Source organism: Sciurus carolinensis, chromosome 4 (genome assembly GCF_902686445.1).
Source record: "Sciurus carolinensis chromosome 4, mSciCar1.2, whole genome shotgun sequence".
Taxonomy (NCBI): Eukaryota; Metazoa; Chordata; class Mammalia; order Rodentia; family Sciuridae; genus Sciurus; species Sciurus carolinensis.
In genome coordinates, this window is record NC_062216.1 from 163,743,965 (window position 1) to 163,767,767 (window position 23,803).

The 23,803-nt window shown below is 50.8% G+C and overlaps 1 protein-coding gene and 1 non-coding gene across 7 annotated transcripts in view; both read right to left on the bottom strand.

The window, feature by feature from the left end:
* Window positions 1-23,803, bottom strand: part of Large1 (LARGE xylosyl- and glucuronyltransferase 1) — a 494,157-nt gene that overhangs the window by 284,583 nt on the left and 185,771 nt on the right. The gene's annotated exons all lie outside the window — the stretch shown is intronic.
* LOC124984144 (small nucleolar RNA SNORA76) lies at window positions 22,837-22,972 on the bottom strand. The gene has a single exon (XR_007108603.1). It is a non-coding gene; the product is annotated as a small nucleolar RNA SNORA76 (small nucleolar RNA).

Below are 23,803 nucleotides of genomic sequence, written 5' to 3' on the forward strand. Positions count from 1 at the left end.
TGGCACGTTCTTATGTTGCTGACTGAATGTCGAAGAAGGTTTTATAACAGCTGTGAAAGAGAGTTGAGAAAGGCATACACCAGAAGGTTATGTGAAAAGTCAGAATATGTAGCTAAGACCCAGAGATCCACACCAGAAAATTAAAAGGCCAAAGTCTGCTATCCTATGAGATGTGTATACTAGAAGGTTCTTTTATTAATTCCCTTCAAGACTGTGAGATCCTTGAACAGGGATTATAATCTTTTCCAAAAATATTCAGGTACTAACTATGTTAGACTTTGTGAGCCACATAATCTGTTGCAATGGCTCCTCTGTGCCTCCGTACATTGACAGCAGACACAGATAATACATAAACAAGGGAGCTGGCTCCATGCTAATAAAACTTTATGTGGAGAGCCAGACTGACCTGCAGGCCAGCATTTGCCGACCTGTCTTTAAAGGTCAAGAACAAGTCTTCTCATATCCTTCAGGCAATAAACTAGAGCTCGGAGAGCGCACACCAAGGACATTTTAAAATGTTTTGTAAAGTTTATTTATATGTTCATAAGACCCTACTCTATAAAACAAATCTTATTTATCCTCATTGTACAAAAGAAGAAACCGAGACTCAGAAAGTTTGGACATTTGCACAGGGTCCCAAAGCTTACAAGTGGCAAAGCCAAAAGTCAAATCCGGGGGTGCGAGGCTTTTCATGACTGCCTGAGGGTAGAGAGAGAGAGAGCCCTCCTTGAGAAGGATGTGGGAATGGGGTGGCGGGATGCTCAAGATGTACCAGCTCCAGATACAGCGCAGACTGCATCTTAGAGGAGCAAAGAACAGAGGCCCAAGAGAAAAGCGCAGCTCACCACAGATGCAGAAAACCATAGCAAAAGAGCTCTCTGATCCTCGTAGGAAATGGAAATCCAAGAGACACCAGGAATCTGTCCACCGCTCACTCCCTTCTTCCACCTCCCACCTCCCTCTTGTCTGCAGCATCCTCCTTTTCTTGCCATCTGACATCTCCAGCTCACAGGTGCTGGCACTAGGTCCCAGTGCACCTGAGAACAAGGTCACCTGCCAGAGCTGTACCTCTGCCCTGAGTCAGCCTCTCCTGCTCTGGTCCCATGGCGTGGCTCTCCTACTCTGGTCCCACGGCGTGGCTCTGTGTCTCTGTCCAAACTGTTGCAATGAAGAATCCAGTAGGCTACATGCCTAGGCATGGGTCACAGGCACAGTCTCACACCAACCAGCAATGACCGAGAGGGAGCAGCCTTGTGGCACCAAGGACATGGAAATGTCACAGACAGACCCAGTGCTTTGAGAGGCAGGCAGGCCCATCACCATGTCTACGATCAAAAAGGGGAAAGCAGTTCTGGGTTCTGTAATCTGAGGGACACAGCAGACAGATCAAAGGAGCACACAGCCAGCTAGAGTCCAGAACCCACTGCAAAAATTCACTGAGAAGAAGTGAGATGTGTTTACACAATTCAGGAAGAATTTGGAGGACTGGGAGTAAGACCAAAGGAGAGGGATAAAAATAATCATGTGTGCAAAATTGTGAAAACACAATGGGGGGGGCTCTTCTTGTTTTATAAAAAAGAATTCTATTTGAATGATTGTCAAAAGCTACCTTTTATTTCTCCTGGAGGCAAAGTGTGAGAAGCAGGGGCCTTCTGTGTGGCTTGAAGTTGATCATAAATTCCAATGAGTTGAGTACGATGAAATGCGTGAATCAACATGGATAATGCGATACAAATCATCACCCTAACATGTGCATAAGACATCTGGAGATCGAGGGGTGATTGACGTTGCAAGAAGCCTTCGCTTTAGATAAGATTTCACTCTGGAGATGCAGGAGGCTTCTTCATTGTCTTTATTTCTCTGTCCAAATGATCCGTAAGAGATGAGAAGATGAATCTCAGTTCAAGTTCTATTTTTAGCAACAGCACTAAAACCAGCTCCTTCTCTTTGCTGCTTCTCCAAGTTGACCCAGATCTCTCAGCGCTTCTTAATGACATGCTGAGATCTGAGGAGAGTGTGGTTATTGTGATATATTCTCCACAAATCTGAGCCCACTGCACGAGAAAACAGAACCTTCCAAGCTGCCCTGAGGGAGAGGCACACATCTGCGATGGTTTTACCTCACAGTGGTCAAGACATCCTTGAGGGAACAGAGGAGACACCCTCCACCCAATTGTTTTTCTTGATGTTCTTCCAACAAGAGTGGATCACTACAAGAATAGCAGGCATATGTTAGAGCAGCAATTCTCAACCCTGAGTACACAACAAAATTATCCTCAGAGCTTCGAATAAAAAATTAAAATAAAAAAAATTCAAGGTCCCTAATCCCAAAACCCCAACTCAGGGAACTCAGTAGATGTGCGTCGGGACGCCAGAATCAGCCACCTACAGAACTCTTTCACATAGCCTGTGTTAAGAACCACTGGTTTGGGGTACAGCTTGCAGCAAGGAGAGACAGGCATCCCTGGCAAGGAGGAGAAGCAGAGGGGCAGGGATCTCCACGGGCCTGGGATCCAGGTTTGCAAGGCTGTCTGACTACACATCCCAAGAAGAGATCAGGAGGGGCTGAGTTCAGAGCCCGCTGGGAGGCCGGAAGAGGAGCTTCATTTTGGCATTAGGTGCAAGGAAGTGTGCAAGGAAGTACTAAACAGACTCTGAGTTTCTTTGAGCCCATAAATCTAAAATTGAAAAATGAACAGAATTCCCTGACCCGAGGCTTAGAATGGTGGATCCCTTTGAAACTCTCTTAGGAAAAAAAAAAAAATTTCCAGGCCAATGTTCATAGGAAATGTGACACAAGCTTCCGAGAGTTCTACTCTGTGCTCTCCATAACAGATGGCCGCCTGACACGCTTACTTATCTCTTAGTTACCAGAATTCACACTCCACATTGGGCGCCTATAGTACCAGCACTTGGGAGGCTGAGGCAGGAGGATCAGCTCAGCCCAGGAGTCTGAAACCAGCCTCAAAACAAACAAACAACAACAAATAAAAAAATTAATTTGTTCTCCAAAAACTTCCAGATGTTTTAAAAATAAACTCCTTTGCTATAGTAACTTTTCAACAATTTGGTAGGATTTAATTAGCATACAAGCGGGCATCCACCTGTATCTAGAACACTCATTTCTAAGACCTCGCCAGGGTTAACTCTCAATTCCAAAAAAGTATAAATATCAACAGCTCTGCCTCACCGTTTCTTACCACTAGTCTTCCACACCCCATGGCCCATTTTTCTTGATTATACTTTTAATATCAGTCTCCTTCTTTAAAATGCAAGCTATCTGAGAACAAGGTGACTGACTGTTTTGCTCACTGCTTTATCTCTGGAATCTACAATAGTCCCTGACAAAGCACTCAAATATACACTTGAGTGAATTCTGAGTGTACAAGTTAATATTCTATATCTCAGCCACTCTGCAAAACACAGGGCTTATGGGTCAAACTGTGTACCCCAGAAAGTTAAATGATGAAGTCCAATCCCCAGTAGCTCAGAATGTGGCCTGATTTGAAAGCAGCATTGTGGTAGATGTAATTCAGTAAGAAACAGAAGCACAGTGGGCCCTAACGCAATGTAACTGATATACTCAAAGAGGAAACCTGGATGCAGAGACAGACCCGTGCACAAAAGAAGACCACGTGCAGACTGGGGTTATGTTGCCAGGAGCCGCAGACCTATCAGAAGCCAGGAGGGACGCCTGGAACAGCTGCTCTGGGGGGAGCCTGGCTTTGCCAATACCGAGATTTTGGACTTCTACCCTCCAGAAGCCAGAGACAATTAATTTCTATTGTTGAAAACACTCAGCCTAGGGTACTTTGTTGTGAGAGTTGGAGCAAATCAATATACAGGATTTCAAATTGAGGAAACTGCCTGTTGGTCAAAACCTGCTCTCTGTTCTGATTTGGGCCACCCAAAGCAATACCCTGCAGGTCCATAGATCCAGGTTTAAAAATAGGATCCCCAATGAGTCCCAGAAGACAGATGAAGGGCAGCACATACTGGTAGTAAGTGGAGAGGTAAGTGAGATGGCCAATTCCAGAGGTCGTGTTCAGATGAATGCAGAGATGCAGGTGTGTTTACACCACAGGTCAACAGTGATGCCTTTTCCGGGCCTTCCCACTTCTAGAACTGGGATGGGGAGAACTGCAGTGCACAAATCCGTATAGATCAGGCTTTACTTCTACAGTAACTACTGGTAGAGAGCGGATCTTACTCCATGCACATCAAACTCTTGGACAGGTCATAAAAACCAACCCCACAGCCCCAACATTCTCCTGGTTTCCATGAACAGACTGTTGGCTTTTGGAAAGGGTGAAGCCGCCCATGCGTGTGAAAGATGCAGATTGTCCCGTGTCTTGCAAAGAGAATCCTGACTTTCAGATGTCTGGTTGAGACATTACAGAAGGCGTAGCATTATTTCAACTCAGATGTCTTCTCAGAATACCCCTTGTCATCTGCTTTCCCAAAAAGAAAAGGAAAAAAAAAAAATAACTGCAAAGATGATGTTGTTGAAAATGTCATCTGTCTGTTCGACAGAAGTGAAATCAAAGTGCTCTTTGTGCTAAATGTGACTATCATGGCACTCGAAACCCAGAGTGTCAATGTTACTAATACCCTTTGCAATCACCCATCCAGCTACCAGCTGGGGGAGGCCGCAGAGACAGATTCGGATTTCTTGATTTTTGACACCTATTTTTTTTTCTTGTTAATTTAAAAATATCACAGTGTTTTAATTGCACTCAATTTAATGTACTATACCTGCCAGTTCCAACACACTTCATTATTTATATTGCTGGAAAAGCACTTAAAAATCAAATTGCATAATTTGTACTTGTACATCTTTAAGGTAGATTTATATCTGAAACTGTCACAGAGCTGTGGCAGCACTGCTCTGAATATTAAGTTTTAACAAGTTGTCATCCCCCAAACACCGGCAAGGAATAATGTGAATGGGTCATTAGTTATTTGTGCAGGAAGTTATTAAAGCAAGAGTCGAAATGTAAATCCACACCCTCGGCACTCAGGAGCCAGAGGCGCAGAGCCAGATAGCTAGGGTTGAGACCACAGGTCTGCTGGTTATAGCCTCTTGCCCTTCGGCCCCTTCTGGCCTCACCTTGCTTTTCTGTTAAATGGGAATAATAACAATACTCACCTCACCTCATTGGGGTACCCTGAAGATTCAGTCGGATAACATACAGAAAACTCTCAGAACATTGACTGGCACACAGAGATGCAATTTGAGCTCTTGCAAGAAAGAATATTTCCTAAAATATTAACAATTACCATGCTTTGCACGATGCCAATAATCGTCAATACTTCCCTCTCTGTTAGCACAAGATGGCGGACCAGATCTCCCCCAATTTCCTTTAGTCATTGCTGTTTATCAAATGTAAGCACATGGGGCTTTGTTTTCTTAAAATGTTTGCTAATTTGAAATCAATAATCATTTTGATAATAACCTTTGGTCATAATCCTTGAAAATATTTGCAGAAGCCCGTTCAGGGTCAGCTGGACCAAGATCTTCTGGGGGAGTCCAGTGCCACACTCACCTGTACCCCTGGTTGATGGTCAGGCCTCTAAACCATCCTGGGACAAGGAGGAGAGGAGAGCAAGACTGGACATGCAAGTGAGGAGTCACAGCCAGCCAAGGTCAAGGGCCTGCTGCAGAGCCATCCAGTGCTCTTCCGCCGGAGTAGTGGAAAGTGGCGGGAAAACTGAGCCTCGCGGGGCGGTGGGACTCCCGAATACCACGCGGGAAGTCGTGCAGCACCACACGGGAAAATGTCAACCATTCAAAGGGCTCGTTTCAGGGGTTTTATTAGGATCATGGTATAAACCTGTTATATTCTCACGATTCCTTCAAGTTATACCTACCCACACAGAGGTGACGCCAAACTGAGCATTTAAGTGACATCATAATGAAAATGATTCATGTCAAGGCAGGGGTCAGTGACGACGACGAACATGGGAAAAGATTGCACTTCAACACCGAAACTGCAGATATTTAGTCCAAATGACCATCATTCGTCCTGGCCTCTGTCCCCTTCTGGATCCCTAGCCCCTGCATATGCATATATATGTGAGTGTATATGTGTGTGTGAGTGAGTGTGTGTGTATATGTGTGTGTGTTGGAGTGTGTGTGTCTGAGTGTGTGTGTGTGTGTGTATGTGTGTGTGCATATGTGTGTGCGTGTGTATGTGTGTATATGTGTGTGTGTGTAAGCATGTGTATATGTATGTGTGTGAGTGAGTGTGTGTGTATATGTGCGTGTGTGTGAGTGTGTGTGTAAGCGTGTGTATATGTGTGTATGTGTGTGTCTGAGTGTGTGTGAGTGTCTGAGTGTGTGTGTATATGTGTGTGTGTGTGTGTATATGTGTGTGTGAGTGTGTGTGTGAGTGTGTGTGTATATGTGTCTGTGTATATGTGTGTGTGTGTGTGAGTGTGTGTGTATATATGTATGTGTGTGAGTGTGTGTGAGTGTGTGTGTATATATGTATGTGTGTGAGTGTGTGTGAGTGTGTGTGTGTATTTGTTTGGCTGTACCAGGTATGGAACCCAGGGCCCTGCGTATGCCAGGCAAGCTCTCTACCACTAAGCTGCATGCCCTTCCCCTCCACTGTAGCTCTTGAGACTTCTCAGTCTTCAAAATCATAAGAGCCAAGTCCTTATGAAAAGTCCCTTTACATATAATACATAATGGAAACAAGAGGATGGATGGATGGCTGGAATGAGATAGGTAGAGACAGACAGATAAAAGAGATAAAGTAGATATTCTTTTTTCTGGAGAACCTGAACTAAAGCACCTTCATTCTAAGAGGTGAGAATGAAGTTCTCTTCATTCTAAGAGAACTGAGAACTGAGAACAGGATGAGCCCACAGTCAGGCTACGAAAGCGGGACAAAGTATCTGCACCCAGGCTTCGGCCCTTGCCTTCTCCTCCCACAGGCTAACTGAGTGTCATCAGGGTAACAGGCGACCCTCTCTGGGGCACTTGAAGAAAAGCCCCTCATGGGTTCAGAAGTCCTAGAGTGGACACGGTGTTTACCACAGGCAGGGGACCGACGGGGTCCAGTCACAGCCATGTCTGACCCCCAGGAGCACGCAGCAGGTAGCATGGAGAAAGGCTGCCCCAGCTGAAGGCCATCCTCGGACAGAGGCCAGCGGGGCGGAGGCTCTGGTGGCAAACCCTCCTGAGCGGCCAGCATGACAGCGCTGGAGCGAGCAGCAACTAGTCAGAAGGGAAGCGACTGCAGAACCACGCGGGCTTGTCCTTCAGCCGGGAACAGCGGTGCTCAAGGTGGGTCCTGCTCCGAACTATGGGGCCATGTCCGGGGAGAGGGGCCATCGGGGGACGCCTCCCTGGACCCCCACTTCTCTGGCATCCGCTCCCTGCCCTGCACAAGCTCCCCACCACCGACGCCTGGACGGCCAGTTTACAGGGAACCTAAGCGACGTCACCAAGGCCAGTGAGGGCAGAAGGACCTAGACCCAGGCCCAGGTCCCCCACGGCCTATGCCTTCACACCCGGTCCCCACGGGCCACCATCCGTCCTCAGGAAACAAACCTGATAGAGGAGAAAGCGCCGCAGAGGACACCCTGAGAACCTTTCTGGTGCTTCCCGAGCAGCGCTGCTGACCACTCAGGGGTGGCCCTCTGAGGGACGGTGAGGAACCGCGGTACTTCAGGAACTAGCACATTAAGCGTCACCGAGTACAAGGTGACAGGTCCTCGTTAGTACAACCAAAAATGAAGGAGAGTGTTGCCACACCAGCCAAGCTGCACCTACGAAGCCAGACTCCTTCAGGTACGAATCTCAACCCCCTCGTCCCCAGGGACCCCTGCACGGGCTGCCAGGCCACCACCCCAACCCTCTCCAAAGTGAGGTTCCACCCTCTTTCCCTCGGTTTTCTTAGCCCAGGCTCTGAAGTTCTTGCTTCGCTTCTTTAAGGGGCTGAGGCTCCCTGGACCTTCATTTTAAGGCCTCCCTGGTGTCTGGGGTGGAACCGTCAGGCAGAGATCCTCCACTACTCCAAACTGCCAACCCACAAACTTCCCTTGGAGGAACAGGGCCCTGAAACTGTGTAAGTAGAAGCTGCACTAAGCTGTGCACAGCGGGCTGGGAGGATAGCTCAGTCAGTAGAGAGCTTGCGTTGCAAGCACAAGTCCCTGGGTTCAATCCCCAGCACCGCCAAAAAAAAAAGCTGTGCACAGCAGGACAGGGCAAGAGCTCTCACCAAGACAGTATCTGGGGACAGCTGGCACAGGTTCCAGTGATGGGAACCACGACTGGGACAGAGGGACCCCCAATACTTGGTGAACTGCTGGGCAAATGTGAGGGGCTATCAATATGCAGAACTCAAGGCAGTTCTGCCTGAAATGCAGGAAGCAGCTCCTCCTGGAGACACCTGTCAAAGCTTCTCGAAAGTCCTACAACCAGGAATGAGTAACACCTGCTGGCAAACTGCATTCACACTGATACCCAAGCTATGAAATCCAGGCATGGCTCACTGGGGGCATTTGGAGGATGAGTTTTTCTATGTTTGGCATAATGAAGGCAAAGTCATGCAGCATTTCAAAGCAGAGGCAGGAATGGTGGCATCTGAATCAACTGTGGTTTTGTAAAAATGCAGATTTGGGGGCGTCTTGGTTTGTTTTGTATTGCTATAACAAAATATCTGAGGCTGATCATTTTGTATAGAGAAGAGGTTTATTTAGTTCACAGTTTTGGAGGTTAAAAACCCAAGCGAGATCAGCTGTCCCCATCTGTTTGACCCCCACGAGGGCTTCATGGTTGTATCACAATAAGGCAAGGGCTCATGGCTAGAACCTGTGGGAAAGCGCTCACAGAGACAGGAAGAGACCACAGAGGGGCTGGTTTGTTTATTTAGAGCTGTCTGCTCTTTGGGGAAGGAGCTCCTTCAGGTGAAACCTGCATAAATCCCTTCCTGAGAATGGTGCTGACCCAATCACTCCCCACTAGGCAGTTATATGAGCGATTCATCCCCTTGCTGAGCACAGTGGCACACGCCTATAACCCCAGTGACTCAGGAGGCTGAGGCAGGAGGATGGCCTCTCAAGCCCAGTCTGGGCAAAAAAAAAAAAAAAAAAAAAAAAAAAAGGGCTGGGGATATAGCTCAGTGGTAGAGCACCCTCGGGGTCCATCCTCAGTGCCACAGAGCACAGCCCACCCACAAATCCCCTCATCTCAACAGAGCACCTGTTCAAGGCTGAATGTGGTCTGGGCGACTCACTGCTCCAAACCCTTTAAGGGGGAAGGAAGTACACCTGCCACATTCTTGCTCAGCCTCGATGTCCTCAGCTGTGAAATGGGATGGGTCACAGCTCAATGCCACCCGCTGTGCTAGGCTCAGACATGGAGAGCAGTTACACAGGACCTGGCAGAGGATTAAGTGTTCAAAAGATGACAGATGCGGTTAGGATCGTACCGCTCATCTCACCTCAGGGTGCATTTACACCCACTGAGCATAAAAACAAATACAGCAAAACGTGACAAAGGAAGTCAGTAGCTCTCCTCCTTGTGGGCACCCGAATCTCTAACCAAGAGGTGTATGGCTTGGGCTCAGGCACACAGCTGGCAATTTGGTGAAGACACGACAGGTCCTGAGACTCAATTTCTCCCAGTGAACTAGAGCTTAGGCTCAGCTTGACCCTCTCTTTTCCTGGCCTATCTAACCCCTTACCCAGTCCCAGAGATATCACCATCTATCCCAAAGCCAGACACCTCTCCCAGCCTCTGCTTGAACCACTGTGGGCTGGACCAGCTCTGCCTCTGACTTGGGGACCAGAGAGGCCTCCTTCCCCAGCCTGGGAGCACTGTCCCTTCCAGCCAAGGCTCTCTCCACACCGGGTCCCTGACCTGAGCCCATCAATGTAAGTTACCAGATTTACCAAACTAAAACACAGGATGCCCAGGCACATCCCAAGTTATCCATGGTTTATTCAAAATTCAAATTTAACTGGCCATCCTGTGTGTTGCCTGGTGACTAGGCTTCCTATTGCCACCTGGACCAGAACTCAGTCCCTCCATGAGCATCTGTGAAGCCCTACACGGCTGGCATCAGCTTGCTGTCCCCATCCCTTCCCCCGAGCTGCCCTTTGACAGCCAGTCTCTTTGGTCCGGGGATCCACGCACCTGCTGTTCCCACCAACTGGAAGATTCTGCCCTCAGGCATTTGCTTGGCTCCTCCCAGGGCTTCACTGAGGTCTCTTCAAAGACGTCCCCGACCTGCTAAGTGCGCCCTCTCCTCCCAGCCCCAGTCGCCATCTCTTTAATTTCCTTTTCTGAACAACACACCCAGCTGACAGAATGTAGTTTGTACCTATGTCCCTCACTGAAAATTAAAATATATGAAGGCAAAGGCTCTATCTGCCCCAGTCATTCACGTAACCCAGAGCTGAGAGCAATGGCTGGCACACAGTAGGTGCTAAATGAACCCTGGTGGAAAGAATCCATATTCACAGAGGCCCCACACACCAGCCTGCGAAGCACAGCCGCCGCAGAAGCTGCACCAGCCCGGGCGCCCAGCAGTGTTGCTGACCTGTCCCCTTACACCCTGGGTGTGGGGGGCAGTGTGGCCCAGGGGGCGGGGAGGGGAGGCTGTGGCATGCAGCCCCCAAAAGAGGAGGGAGGAAGAGAATCAGTCCTCGGTCGGAGGCCCGATGCCAACGGGAGTGCCACCCACTGAAAAAGCAAAAATGCCTCCCTCCTGCCCCTTCCTCCTTCCAACGGGGCAACCGCTCACCTGTCTCCAAGGTGAACGAAGGTGACATCACACCTGCGAGGAACACCACACGCTCCCGAAGCTCGCCCTCTCCCAGGACGCCCCTCGAGGATGAAACGCACGTGCCCGTGTGCCTGGGAAGGACGAGGAAGGGACGAGCCAGAAGCCAGAGAGGGAGGAGCACGGCGCCCACAGCCGACGGCCAGGGAGCAGACCCCAGCCCCAGGCCCTCCCACCCCGGCGTCCTTCCAGGGAGCAGAGGGAAGAGGAGTCACCTGCCTCACCGAGCTGTGAAGACCACCCGCGAGCAGCGGCTCCTGCAGAGCAGACACCGGGCAGCACGAGGCGCCCAGCATCCCGCAGAGCCCAGACTTCCAAATCTCCTACTTCGTGTCATTTGAACCTCAACCCAGAGCCCCCAAGGCGGTCACCTGAGCCTTCTTCCTGGCAACGTCACCCTTTCTCTCTGGCTCTGGAGCAGGGGACAGTCTTGCTGGTCACCAAGGCTCCCATCCTGGCCCCCTGGGCCCTCCAGCAGGGCTGTCCACTTGAGGCTTAGGGAACATGGACGGGTCCACAGGCCTCACTCCACTCCCCAGTTGGTCGACCACCCCTGGACCCCCTTTGGAGACTGCCCAGTACTGGTCCTGACTTCACAGTTTATGCCTTTCCTGAGCACACATCCAACGTAAAAACACTACATTAAGCACGGAGCCCCGGCTCAGAGCTTCAAGCCAGTAAATTAAAAATTATGGTTCCCACAGTAACCATCTCTCTTCCCACTGAGCTGGTGTTTGGAACTGTGTGTCACTGTATGCGCTGACAGATTTACCGCCTTCACGGGCGTGCAAGCCTGGGTGTGCGCCTATGCGCCTCAGCCTAGCTAAGTTCTACCCTGGAACTTGCCTGCTTGGTAGGCTGGGTTCTCAGCTGCAGGCCTGCATCAGTGGTGCCCCCTGCAGGCCTACTCCGGACCTCACCTCAGGGTTGCCAGGGCTCTCTGTCTTCCAGGGAGGCCAGGCCAGCAAGGCCCTGTGTGCTCCTGCCATGCTGGGTCAGGGACCAACTTCCTCCCTGCAGGGACTTCACATTGAGGGAGAGGAAAATGGAGAGAGATGAGATGGGCAAAGGCGGAAAAAAATAACAGGCATGGGACAGAGTGAAAGGAGGAGAGGTCTGGAGGCAGGAAGAGAACATGGCAGAAGAGGAAACGGGTGCAGAGAAGAGGGAATATCCTGGGGAGATCAAAACGTAGGAAAGATGAAAGAGAGAAGAATGGGGTGACATCTCCCCTTCCAAAAACAATGGCTAAAGGAGGAAGAGCTAAAAAGGGAGAGAGAGAAACAACAGGGATGACTGCTCCTATCAGAGCTTGCAGTACGTGCATCTTTCACAAAGCACATGCAAGATGTCCAGTCAACTGGAGCTCCTCGTTTCCCATGCGCTGGGTGCACCTGAGGATAAACCTGGCCTGCTGTCAAGGGAACAATGGTGTGTGGAGCCAGGCGGCCCTGGGTTCCCACACAGCTCCTCCCTGAACAGCTCTGTGACCTCAGGACGCTGGCTGGTCTCTGCGAGCCCTGATCTCCTCCCTGCACAGGAGGACACCGGTCCACACCTCCAGGCTGTCCTGAGGCCTCGTTGAGAAGACAGGTGTAGAATTAGTAAGTGCTATGGAAACTTGAGGGCTCTGGAACGGAGGGGCCGCTGGGATTACTCAGACCTCCCACCAAGCCCAGAAGTGGGCGTCTGCAGTCCCAGGTAACCCTTGAAGAAGGTGGCCCCCGGGTTCACACACCCACTGATCCTCAGGAGGCAGAAGGCTGCAGGCCCCTCGCACCAGGGAGCACAGGACGGGAAGGAGGGAAGCAGGGAAAGGTGGGAAGAAAAGACAGGGAGGAGGACAGTCCCCCATCCAGCGACAGCAGAGACAGCGAGAAAGCAGAGAGCAGAGAAGAGAAGAGAAGCGGAGGAGGGAAGAGAATCCCAAGGCTTCCTTGACAAAGGCAGCCAAAGGGAAGGTTGTCCCTAGGGCCACCTCCATCTGGCACCATGGGCCAGCCCTGGGAACCCCATGGGGTCACCTCCAGGGCTGGCCCAGCACTTCCTCCCACCCAGCACTCTCTGGACTCCTCCAAGGCTGCAGAGCCACAGCCACTGCTCAGGGCGAACACTCACGTGGACCCCGCCTTGGAACCTCGGCACGTCGCCACGTCCTCCCTCTTTTAGAACCTGCAGCAGACCTGGGAGACAGGCGACCCAGAGTCCTGGCCCCTGAGGCACAGGCGGCCCTGGGGCTGCACCCCATCATCCTGGGGCTTGAGAGCAATGCAAAGCTGCTAGGGACAGCACCCAGAGAAAACACAGCACCCCAACACAGCCATGCAGCTGCCTGCTAAAGCCCAGCCACCCACGGGAAGCAGACGGGGAGGAGCCACAACTGCTAAAGGTTAATCCACTTGACATTTGGAGGGGGGAGGGGAGAGCATCGCTGGTCAGGAGTAGTGGTTTCACCCTCTTCTAATACATGGAAGGAAAGAAGGAATTAAAAATAGATTTGCTGCCACCCTGGCACTACGCGCCACGCACAGGACATGGATCCCAGGGAAAACAGGCACGGCTGGGTACTGGGCGGAGCGGCACCCACGGGCTCAGTAGCCACACTGGCTGCACAGTAGGAGACTCTGAGCCCAGGACTGACTGGATCAGCTCATCCCAGGGAGACAGCTCAGCAGCACGCAAGAGGCACGCACGCCTATCTGCAAGCACCACCCTCGCCACTCAGATGGGACACTCCACTGGGCCAAGCCCCACCCACCTCTCCTAGGTTACCTGCATGCCCCGCCCTCACCGCAGTCTCTGATGAGCATCTGCAAAGGCCCTGGCTTCTCTTAGCCATCAGCCGCCTCCTCCTGTCTGAGCCCCGTCCTCTGATGCTTCTGACATGACGAGAGTGACAACCCACAAGGAAAGAGAAAGAGCCCCAGCCTAGAAGGGGATTCCCCAGGGACCCGTTCTCCTGCCCCCTCCCTCTGCATTCCTGTTCCAAGTCAGTCAGGATCAGTAGAGCTCCTGTAACACACCTTAAAAGACAGGCATCGTCCCTGTGGTTACAGCCATTTGTTTCTGAAAAGAAAATATGCCAAAAAGCTAACACAGAACCAATCTCCCCTACTCGAAGCAGTAAAAATCGTAATTATAAATTATAAAAAACATGACAATGCATCGTGCTCAGTCAACTCCCTCCTCCCCATGAATTTCCAAAAACAAAAAGAGGACGTCATAAGACACCTGCACGTAAATGGAGAGATGCTTAAGGCGCTGCTTCCAGGTCACAGGGCTGTTTACTTGGTGGCCAGCAGGCTGTACCCATAGGAATGCAGTTCTTCTCAGCACCAACCACATCCTGGCTCCTCACTCTGCTCTCCTGGACACTTGGGGTTTTTTAAAACGTCTATATATGATTCTAATGTTCTCCTAATTGCGCCTGTATCAACTGCCTAGAACTTGGAACTCAATGCAGCATGCCATTTTATCGAGAGTACTATAATAATTTTTGCAATGGAAAGGTAAAATTTCCTCATTAACCATCACCCCAAAAGTGTGTGGTATTGAGATATCCACATTTTGGAAAGTTAGGTATTAAAAAAAAAAAAAAAGAAAAAAGCAGCAGCATTATTTACAACAGCCAAACAGTAGAAAAACCCCAATGTCCATCCACAGATGAATGGATTAAAAAATATATCTCATGTACATTCCACTGGAATATTACTCAGCCTTTAAAAAGGACATTCTGACACATACGACAAAGATAACCTGAAAGATACTACACTGAGTACCACAAACTAGACACAAAAGGACACATTTGTGATTTCAGGTCTGTGGTCTCCAGAGTGGTCAAGTCCATGACCACAGACTGTAGAACAGGGGTTCCCAGAAGGGGAGGGATGGAGGCAATGGCAGATACTGTTTGATTCACAGAGCTAGGTCCCAGTGGTGCACAGAGGTAGGGGTTGCACAACACTGAGAATGTCCCCACCGTGAGCACAGCACTGTTGGAAATGGGTGGGACAGAGAAGTTTATGCTATGTATACATTACCTAAACAAACAATCAAACAAAGAGCCCCTCCACTAGGAAACTCTCAGCCCAGGAGCCCATGTCCAGGGCCCTTGTGCTGTGGGCGCTCACTGCAGAATTTTGTGTCATAGTTAGGTTGTGCGACAGGCCAGGTTTGGGCAGAGACCACATCATTTATTTGGTTCTGCAGCTGGGGATGGAAACTAGGCCTCACACACCAGCAAAACTTCTCCTCCGAGCCCCGTCCCTGCCCTAGTGACCACTTCCTTCAGGGGTCCTCACGGGGCAGGGCTGGCACCACCCACAGCATTTCAGACAGGCTACACTCCCAAGGGGGCTCCTTTTGCCTTGATCCAGGGAACTGCGGAGTGTTTTATTCTTGGTGACATCAGCATTGTTGAATGGCACGCTGGACGTGAGAACGAAGCGCTCTCACAGTGAGAGGGTGATTTAAGAAGGCGGACAGCTGAGAAAGCTTTTCATAACGCAGAACGGATCCTAGAGAGGCTGACGCTGGTGTCCTCAGGGATGGTGTCGCAGGGGTGATGACAAAACTGCCCGCTCTCCGGCCACTGCTCAGGAGGAATTCTGTTTCCCTGATGCTAAGTTATGGGGTGACTGTAGGGGTCCTTGCGATAATGCCGCAACTGAAAGGGCAGTGGACAGAGACCCCACAGATGCTTTGAAAACAGCCTGAATCCTTTTGTGCCTACTAACGAAAGACGGTTTGATAAACGCCACCTCATGTAGCAGAATGTAGTCCAAGGGTTTTATTTTCCACATGCGTGAAGTAAAAGGCTCTTCCACCTCAAACTTTTTGGTCATTACTATCACAGACAAGTTCAGCTAAACATGGTACATGATCAAAATGGAAGGATGGAAGTCGTTACCCAGGTCCCTTCCAGCTATAAAAGCTTACATCAAATTTTACCTAAGAAATGGCTCCTCATCTTTGCATGGTAGGTACTGATTTCAAGAACGGGGAGATTACAGAAATCAGAGTTTGGACCTATCTTTACAGACTAAGAGAAACACAGTAAGTGCTTATGGGGCCTCTTCCGTGGAAGGGCCCCCTATCCAGACTATATCCCTTTTGAGATCCGTGTTCTTTATCCAGCTGAGTAAGAATCACCTTGTTCCATAAAGTAGCTAGCAGAGTAGGAATGACTTTTTTTTTTTTTAAACAACCAATTGCCAGTTGATGCACAAGAGCAGGAGACCATCCATCCTACGATTCTTTGAGAACTATTTTCCCTAACATTTTATTATGAATAATCTCAAGCACACAGTAAAGCTGGAGGGATTTTATAATAAGCATAAATATACGCATGCCTACGGTGCAGCACGAACATCTTAACGGAGTTTATTTATCACAGCTGTCTCCCCTTCCTTCCATCCACCAACCCTCCTTCCTTTTATTTATTTTTTTTCTTCTTTCAATGCATTTCAAACAGCAAGTTCGTCATCTGCACGTTTCTTCCTTGGTCTTTCGGGAGGTACATCATTAATTATGCTGTGGCGTAAGGTTCTTCTGTCGCTGTGTTCAGAGGATATTTTCTTCTTCTAAGGTAAAAGATACAAACAGCGAGATGCAGAGCAGCAGGTGAATTTTGACAGACGCTCGCACCTGCAGCACCCAAACCCTCTCAGGCTGCGCAACATTTGGGTGATGGCGAAGCTTCCTCGAGCCCCTTCCCTGTCATCTCTGCTCCCACCGCCCACAGGCAGCCACTTGTCTGACTGAGCTTCATTCTAGACGGGCTCTCCTCTTCCAGCCTCCATCATTAAGAAACCTGAGGGCTTCTCTGTGGAGCTGGCTTGCTTTCTCCAAGTCGTCCCCAAGGGACGCCCCGGCAGCCTGTTCTGTACTTGCTGGTCAGCGAGTGGTACGAACCCCAGCCACGGATCCTTTTCTCACTATGGAACACCTGGGCTATTCCCAGCTTGGGGGAATCAGGTCAGAGGACGGGTGTCGATTAGGCTCCGTAAGGAACCCCCAGACCTCTCTCAGAAGGCATGGGCCGCGCTGCGCTCCCACCAACATCATGGCAGTTGCAGATGCGCGACATCCTTGCCAGCTGGCAATGCTGCCCGCTTGCCTCATTCCTGTTGAACTTCAGCCATTCTGGTGGGTTCGCAGGGGAGTCTGGCTGTGCTCTTGCCTGCCTCCTGGGGGTAGCTGAACGTACTGCGAGTTCCGTTTCCCTGTGGTGTTTTTCTAGGCATCTCCAAGAGTACCTTTTTGAGCCTTTGCTCCAAGTGTTGGGTTACAAATGCAGAATTGCTCGTTCCCTCTGGGGCCATGGCAGGACAGCCTTCGACATGCCCTGTCCCCACGGAGAGCCACATCGCAGCACACTTGCCTTTACATCCTGGACGCTACCGTGAAACTTAGTCGCCATCAGGCAGACACCTGAGAGGCGAGAGGTGGTGGCCACCCCGTGCTTGCCTCTGCTGCTCCCTGGCAAGCTGGAGCAAGGGAGGGTTTTCCTTTTGGAGGAAGCTGGCATTAGACCCCCAGCATCTACTCCCAAACTTCTCCAGGACCAAAAAGGAAGGTGCCCACCCCGCGGACACAGATCTCGGCGGCGGACGCGTGATCCCTAAATGAGGAGGGGTCCCGGGCTTCTGGCCCTTTGTCCTGGTGGCCTGGGGCTGTGTGGCTCTCCGCGCTGCCCCTAGCAGCACAGCTCAGCCTGAACCGCCTCTCCTGGGATTTGGCAAGGCTCCCGCTAATGGCGGTGAATTCTTTTCTGTGCAGACTCCTGCATTCTCTGGTCTGGACGGAACTCTAAGGGACACAGTCCTGCCGCTAATTACTAGCAGAGTGGGGATCAAAACCCAGATCTCTGCACTTTCTTCTGCAGTGTGCTGCCAGAGTTGCTCTCAACCGTGTTCCTCAAAGAAGAAAGAGTTGAAAGCCCACATTCTATTTTGAGAGCGCACACAGGGAATGAAATGTTTGTGTTCCACAGTCGCCTCCTCCTCACCCCACCTGGCGGCTGCCTTTCCCCAGCTTGGTTCAACTGCTGCTCAGGAATCGGACGCTGTGGGTCCTTGTTCCACGGCACAACACTGTCAGCTATGAGCATATTTTTCTGCTGAGCCTCACGGCTGGAGCTGAATTACTCATGACATTTGTTTCTTAAAAGAGTAAATTCACTCTAATAAACAGAAGGACCGGATCTGCACTGGCGTCTCACAGTTACCCACACGTGGACAGACCCTCAGCTTGGAACTTACAGATCTGGAAATCGCAGCTCAGCCGCGCACCAGCCTGGGCCATCAAAGCTTTCTTGGATTTCCACTCCTCCAGCCCACCTGGCTTCCTTTCTGCTCTGCAAACAAGATGAGGCCTGTCCCGCCACAGGCCTTTCACACTGGCAATGTCCCCTGGATGGCATCGGCCTGCTTTGGATGTTCTTATTATGTGCATCCTAACCCCACTCTTGCATCTACTCCAAAAGCCTTCCCCAACCCCCTGCACCCCCCCGACTCTTTCCCCATGGCGACCGTGTGATTGGGTCTTCCATACCTATTTGTTCACTGACGATCTCCCCAGGGAACTGTCCCCACACCTCAGTCTGCCTGGAGCTGGAAGAGTAGGCACTCCATGAGTATTTGAGGGGTGACGAATGGCACCTGCAGGTCTGACGCAGACTGAGACCTCCTCTATTGCACCAGGCTCCCAACGCTGACCCTGGGCAACTGTGGACAATAGGACCGGAGACCAGTTACGTGCAAACCGTGGTAAGTGACAACATGCGCTTTCAGTGCATGGTGGGCCTTGCAGAAAGTTTACTGACTTTAAGACAAAGAGTGTTTCACATTCTTAAATGTCTCAAGTTGAGAAGCATCTTCTGAAAACTGGAGACCGCACAGCATTTGTGATACAGCTGAACAGAACATGCAGAGTGGGCCTCCGCGGCCCTGGGGACAATCCTGCAGACGTCAGAGGGTCCGTTTTTAACTGCTATGAACCAGACAGTTGTGGGAGGGGCAGGGAGATGAAGAACCAGACATGGTTAGCTACCTTCCTGCAAGAGGAGCCAGGAGACGGCCAGCCCAGAGCGGCGCAGCAGACTCCCGCCTTCTTCACAGGATCCTCGTAAGATGCGGCCCCCGTAAGGGCACGGAGGCCAGCGCAGGCAGAGACGTGGAGTGGCCGACCCTCGGGGGAGAGGACACGCCGAAGAGCGAGGCTCAGGACGAAGAAGTTTGGGAACCCCTGAACCCACATCTCTGCCCTTGTTTCCAGTGAAGAAGGATAAAAACTCATCTAATTAAGTCTAAAAGCCTCCTTCAATAAGTATAAAAGAAAGACTCAAAGAGATGAGAAAGCATTGTGTTCTGGCTTAATTAAAAGTCTTTTTTCATTTCTTGGCTTTACATAAAATAACTGCATTTTAGAATCATCAGCTTCGAAGATTAGTGGGAACTGGAAATTTGTTTCCAAAAAAAAAAAAAAAAAAAAAAATTAGAAACAAGACTCCAAGCACCCTTGGCCCCAAGTATTTCTCTACTGCTTCCTCCACTGACTGCGTTCCTTGTGTTTAATTTCCATGTCCATTTTCAGGCCTGACTTACACTGCAGAGTCCCCTGGGGGACAACAGTAATTCTGCATTTCCCAATCACAGGGGGTCTCAAAGAGTAGTTCCAGGACAGGCAGCAGCAGCAGCTGGAACTGTTAGACTTGCACCTTCTCAAGCCCACCCAGGGTCTACTGAACCAGAAGCTGATGGAGGGGGAATGTTCTAGCAAGCCCTCCAGGTGACTCAGATGTGCCCTAGAGATTAGGAGCCACTGCTCCAGGAAAAACAGCTCAAGCACCCACCACCATAGCGTTCGAGTGTCACCGTGCACTGGGGCTTAACTCAACCTCCCTGGGATGCATCGTGCACCAGGCACAGTGCTGGGCCAAGTGCTTCCTCGCAGTCCAGAGAAGACGTGCCGGAGCAACTGCCTATCAAATACAAAACTGAATGTCTGGGTGCTGACGCAAGGGCCAGCGCCATGCTCTGTTCAGGGGACGCAGGGCTGATTCTGTTCAAGAATCCAGTGGACCTGTCCGAAGAAGTGACGATGGGAGTGGGCGTCATAGGACGATGATGGGTTTCCTAGGACAGAGGAGGCAGAAACACGCAGGCCAGCAAAAGCAAAGGACACAGGTGGACTCAGTCCGGGAGCACACAGGCCGTCTATCTGCATCCCCTGGGAACCTGGTCAACTCAGCATGCCTCTCCCCGCTCCAAGGTTTCACTGCGAGAGAGCATCAGCATCACCCGGGAGCCGGGCAGAAAGGCAGACAGCTCCAGGGACGGAGCATGCATTTTAGCAAGATTCCAGGGAAGGCGTGTGCCCTTCTGGTTTGAGACACAGCTCTGCCATCCTCCTCTTCACCCCCAGGCTGCAGAGACGGAAAGCCTTTCCCCCGCTATGCTCTCCTGCCCTCCCACACTCTTGCTCTGCCTCCTTCAAAAGGATTGGAGGCTCCTTGTCAACTTTTCCTACAATCTTAAAAGTAACCTACGCCAGCCTGCATTGCGACTTCACCTTCCCTGAACACAATAACCACCTTTACACCCTCCTGCTTTAGATCTTATTATCCCCTCTGCCTGGAATGCCCTTCCAGACCTCTGACCACCTGTGGGTCTCCAACTCACCCTCCAGGCCAGGAGCATCTTGTGCATTTGGTACCATTAAGGGAATGTGACCTTTAGCTGTTATGTCACCTCTCTCTGCCTCAGTGTCTTCATCGGTAAAACTCAAAAGAATTCTGATGCCTACTCTTCACAGGGTTGTTCTAAGAAGTCAAAGACATAATAAAACTAAAGCACTTGGAACAATGTTCTACACATAATGGCCCCTTAAGTGCTACATATTAATTCCGTGCACCAAGACCTGGCATGGGAGCAGACACCATGGACTCTCAGTATGTGCTGACTGAATCTAACTTGCAGTTTCTGGTCTGACCTCTGAGCCTTATTATTTTCCTGGGCTCATGAGTTGACCACACCCAGTCGTCTCCAGAGTCCAGCAAAAAGCCAAAACCCAACCCCCAACCGGGACATTATATAGATGAAAGAACATTTTCCGCAGCCATCCCAGTCTGCAGAGCCTTGCCAAGAAATAGAAAAGAAAAGCAATATAAATGTTAATAGGGAATTGTCTATTCACTTTCACTTAAGCTAATCTACTGCAGTCCAACAAAGAGAGAATTAGGTAGCTGAAGGAACAGGAAAAGCTGGGTCCTTGACACACTGCAGTGTGAAGGGCTGCAGTTCCCAGGAGGAAATGCAATCCCAGGCCAACAGGCTACCTGGAAATCAGGACGAAGGGCTCCCTGTGGGATCTCTCCTGGCAAGAGGCGTGGCTCCTGCCTTGCTCCCCGTTTTCCTGGGCAACTGTGCTGCCATAGTCAGCCACGGGCCTGAGTGGAGGAATAGGAGAGGGTTAGCCTGTGGCCCCTGTTCGGACAGGCAGACAAGTGAATCTGCAATTACAGTACGGTGTGTGATGACGTCACTAAGCTACAGGCTCCAGATGTTAAGTGAGCAGGGGAGAGAGGCACATTACCAGGTCTATGGGCAGGAGGAAGTAAATTCCAAGGAATCTTACCGAGCAGACCCTGAGGATGGGTTCTGAAGGATGAACAGGAGTGAGCCTACTGCAAAAAACGGCAGCCAAAGTGTCCCAGGCAACAAGAACACCAGGCACCAAGACAGGTGCTGTATAGAGTGTGAGAGGTTAAATGATATTCCCCCCCACCCAAGATGTCCATGTGATAACTTCTAGAAGGTATGGGGTGCTGCATGACATGGCGAAAGGGTCTCTGTGGGCCTGACGGGAAACTCTGAGATGAGGGAATACCCCGGCCTGATGGAATCACAAGGTCACGTAGAGAGATGCAGGAAGAGTCACAGGAAGCTCTGGGGCTGTGTGACGGCAGGAGCAGGGACAGGAGTGAGGAGCCACGAGCTAAAGGAGTCACACTGACACCAGAGGAAGGAGCCACGAGCCAATGGAGCTGCAGCCAGGGCGGCTACACACAGCAAGGAAACAGACTCACCCAAAGATTCCAGAAAGAACCAGCTTGGCCAGCAGGCTGCCTTTAGCCCCGAGATGGTGAATCTGGATTTCTGATCTCCAGAAACATAAAAGAGCAAATGCATATCATTTTAAATGTGCGGACATTTTCTGTAGCAGCAACAGTCAGCTAACACATAGACGTGGCTTCCGGTGCAACAGGACGGTTAAAGGACAATGTCAGAAAAACGAAATCCCAGGAAAAATCATGGCAGCACGTGTGCTCAGGGCTGGGTCTGGTCCCTCCTCACCAAGGAGTGGAGCCCAGGGAACGGTATCAGCAGCAGGATCCTAGGGTCAGACTGCCCGTGCTGAAGCTCTGAAGTGTCACCTTTGACACCTTAAATCAGGAACTGCCACGTCTAAATCCCCATTTTACGGACTCTTCAATCACAGACTATAATGATTTATGGAGAGAAGCTGGTGGAATGTGTTACTCCACGTCATCCCTCCCGATCCTTCTCCAAGGCTCAGGAAGATGCACATCTGGATCCGCAGAGCTGCGATCCTAACGCAGCAGCACGTGTGTGCAGACAGGAATCTGGGGATTTTCCACAAAATCCTGACCAGATGGAAGGAGGCGGCCAAGCCAAGACTTACCGAGTGGTCAGAGCTCCAGGGGTCAGAGCTTTGTGGACACTCCCTCATGGAGACCACTGGTCATCCTGTGTCACAGTACTGACAGCCATGGAGAGGCCCGAGCCTTCTGGGACAGACCCCAATTCTTCCCGTGCTTCTGCTGGAAGGCCCGTGGGTGAGGCCTGAGGAGGATGATCCGTCCACCTGTGGACCCACAGGCCTCTGCCTGCTGCCAGTCCACACAGAGGTCCCTGGAGGGGCCGGCCAGCCCCTTACCTTCCTTGCTCACCCTCTGCATCACTGTCTCCCCAACACGCACCTCTCCAGGCCTCCAGAAACTCCACCCTTGGCTGAACGTCGCTTTCTGCCAAAGGAATTGCCAAGGTGGTACCTGAGCAGCCCAGATGTGGGCAAGCTGGGTCTGCTCTGGCACTGCCGCGAGACCCCCGAAGTCACAGGCCAGACTCACAAAGGTTCCAAGGCAGTGCTGTGGCTGTCAGCAAAGCAGGGACCCACGGAGAGCAGTGCCCATGGCAGGGGTGGCTGAGCCGGGAGCCTCGCTCCGACACCCGACAGCGTGAAACCTGGGCGATGCCTCGCTACCTTCGCCGACGTTTGGAGCAACGGGAAGCCACGGACGCTTTCCAGGCCGCTGCCACTCCCCACACGCTCCGTGGTGAAGCTCCAAAGCGCGGAGGTCTCGAGTCTGAGGTCATTTAAACCACAGCTACAGGGTCTGCTCCACCCCGCCCACCTTTTCTTTTAGAATCTATATTCGGGAACGATCTTTCCTAAAAACAAAAATCACTGAGTTAATGGGTGTATCACAGAGTTAAAGGATACACACAGTTTTCAGTGCTCGCGATAAACTGGCAGGTGACTCTCCAGAAAGAACGGAGGCAAGCAGACAGACCACTCATGGGCAGCCAGGAAAAGGGTCTCAGAGAAGAAAAGGAGAAAAAGGGGATTGGGAAACCCAACTTCTGACCTCAGCTCATCCTGGCCATGGGACAGCTCCTTAACAGCACCTAGAAGTGACCAATCCCAAAAGGTACTTCCTCTTACACAGCAGACCCCACCCCACTCTAGTGCTGATTAAGGCTTAGAAATCACTTTCCCCCAGATTTGCTGAAGGAGTAACGTAGAGTTGATTGGCCCCCTTTCTAAATCTCATATCCCACCGATCATCTATAGGGACAGATGGAGCCCAGAAAAGCCCTAGACCACAGACATGTTGGCATCCCTCTCTGGGGAGCTCCGCTTTCTGTTACTCTAATAAGTCCTGTTACTCTGTTCTCGCCCTTGTGTCTGTAGATCTC